Raw genomic sequence first — 2,632 nt, 5'->3', positions numbered from 1 at the left:
GAATTTTCGTTGATAAAAAATTGATCAAACCTTTGAGATAAAGACTTGACTTCGGCGGCTATGTCATTGGAATTGTCAACTTGATACAAGCCGACATTCTTCCTTGCACCTAAATTTCTACCATTTTTAGAAGACAAGGATCGATGCATTCAATTTTCACTCATGCTTTCATAAAGACGTCATACATCATCCTCATGTCTATCAAGATAAAAAATAACCAAAAAATGCATCAACCATACCCTTGAAATTATCTGACAAACTTTCAAAGAAAAATTACACCAATTGCCATTTAGGAATGTCATGACGTGGACACTTCCTAGACAAATCATTAAGGCGCTCCCACGCCTCATGAAACAATTCCCCTTCCCCTTGAGAAAATTCTCTAATTAAAGTTCTCATTGTATTAGTCTTCGAAATCGGATAGTACTTTTTCAAGAACTTTTGTTGCATTTCTGCCCAAGAAGTTATCGAAAAAGGCCTAAGATTGTTGAACCAATATTTTGCTATATCTTTAAGGGTGAAAGGAAAAAGTTTTAATCTCAAAACCTCTTCCGGCATGTCCGTGTATTTTACGGTGGAACACACTTCAAGAAACTCATCCAAATGCTTGTAAGGTTCTTCCCTTGGAAGTCCATGATAATTGGGAAGTATTTAAATGGTTTGCGGTTTAATTTCATAGTGATGTGCTCTAAAAGGGGACAATTGAATGCAAGTGGATGCATTATATACATTAGGCACATAATGGTCACGCAAAGCAAGAGGAGGATTTACAACCGGTGGTGCTACATAAGCACCTTGATTACCTTGAAGAATGGGAGGTTGTGGAGCAAAAATTGGCCGAGGCATTCCCAATGGAACTTGGCCTTGGTGTTGTCGTGGAATGAAAGGCCTTGGCATGCCTAATGGTACTTAAATACTGTCATAATGTACATTAGGGTGAAGGATGCCTTGTTGGTTTATGTGACTAAGGTCCCCCACATGGTCCTCATTGATGAAATGGAATGACTAGAATTACCCTTTCCCTTTGAATGATGAACAATATTTAATGATTCAAGATTCAAATTAAGTGGGGCAAGAGTAGGATTTAATGACCTACGACCATATATGCACAAACAAAACAAAAACAAGCAATAAGCAAGTAGCAATAACTTCACCTTCGCAACAAATCAATAATCAACAATCCTCCACATACGATGATCCCATACTCCCATGCTTTGAACACTATGCAAGAAAAATTAAATTGCCTCCATGCGGGCTCACGATCTATCTTAGAAAAGTAAAGACTTGCCTCCACACAGGATCACGATTTAACTAGAGATTGAGTTTAGAAAGGCTCACAAAAGGTCCTTAAGCAACTTCAAATAATTTTTCAATTTTTTTCTTTGCCTTGCTTGCTTTGCAATTTTTATTTTATTTTAAAGCTTTTTATGCTCTTGCTTAGCTTCACATGGCTTCTTTTGATTCTCTTGCTTTTCAAATTCCCATTGTTTCACTCTCTTGGCTCAATTCACCTAGCCAATCAAGAACAAACACAATAAGTAACCAAAAATAAAATAAAAAATAAAAATAAAGACAAGATCAAAAGAGTACTAATTCCTAATTAATTTCCAAATACGACGGTGCCAAATCCCCTGCAACGGCGCCAAAACTTTGTGTATGCCGTATCGATGCACCAAATTGCAATGAAAATGTGTGTAGTATGGCCAAGTTTAAATTTATGAAATGCCACTACCACTTCTAACTAAAAATATAGCAAGAGTGAGTAGGGTTTGTCCTAAAGGATTGGAGGTGTATTTGTGATGGAAATTAATGTCGGATTAGTAGGTCGAATGATCAAAGATTGATTAATGATTGATTAACTAAACTACAATGCAGTTAAAGATTGATGCAAGTAAAAAGAGAGCAATCTAGAAATTAGGGAAAAGATATAGGAGAAAGGTCTTAGGGCATAGAGTCACCACTAAACTTCACTTCATCAAACACTAGCAATTTTACATTAATGGAGAAATTTAAATTGTAACTTTGTGTGTGTGTGTGACATTAATTGAAACTAAGCATGGATGGCAAAAAAAGTATAGATTGTCTAGCTAATTTTAATGAATAGCACAACCTATCAAACGAGACCAAGATTCCATTCAATTAAACCACAATTAATGCACACACAAATATCTAGAGATATATACTCTTTCCATTCAAAAGTATGGAACATCAAGAAACAAGATTGGATTGTTCACCAACCCAAAAAATTAAAGCATCTACACAACAACTAGGCTAGAGACAAGAAATTAAACTAATTAAACTAGAGATGTGATACAATCCATCAAGAAACAAGTATGAACCATCAAGTAAATCACAAAAGTGTTCCATTAAGCACCATGCCTTGACCATCACTAGATTAACATCATCAATACACGTAGACATGCATCAAATTCATTAAATCTAGAGATAAAAATATGAACATCAATTCTAGCATACATAGACATATGACTAAAGCCAAATGATCAATTGAAAGCATTAATACATACAAATAAAGTGGAATTCACAAGATCTATATTTATTCATGGTCAAAACATCTATTACAACTAAAATCCCCAAAAATACACAAAAGCTAGGATTGAGAAGCAAGCCTAAG

The 2,632-nt window shown here is 35.1% G+C and overlaps 1 non-coding gene across 1 annotated transcript; it reads left to right on the top strand.

The window, feature by feature from the left end:
* The first annotated feature begins 295 nt into the window (after nt 1–295).
* On the top strand, nt 296–402 carry LOC132298071 (small nucleolar RNA R71). The gene has a single exon (XR_009479507.1). It is a non-coding gene; the product is annotated as a small nucleolar RNA R71 (small nucleolar RNA).
* The last annotated feature ends 2,230 nt before the right edge of the window (nt 403–2,632 follow it).

This window comes from Cornus florida, unplaced genomic scaffold (assembly GCF_030987335.1).
Source record: "Cornus florida cultivar Cherokee Brave unplaced genomic scaffold, ASM3098733v1 CherokeeBrave_3.0.0_Hap2_Chr02, whole genome shotgun sequence".
Taxonomy (NCBI): Eukaryota; Viridiplantae; Streptophyta; class Magnoliopsida; order Cornales; family Cornaceae; genus Cornus; species Cornus florida.
The sequence above is the reverse complement of the archived record's forward strand: the minus strand, read 5'-3'. Positions and strand labels throughout refer to the sequence as shown.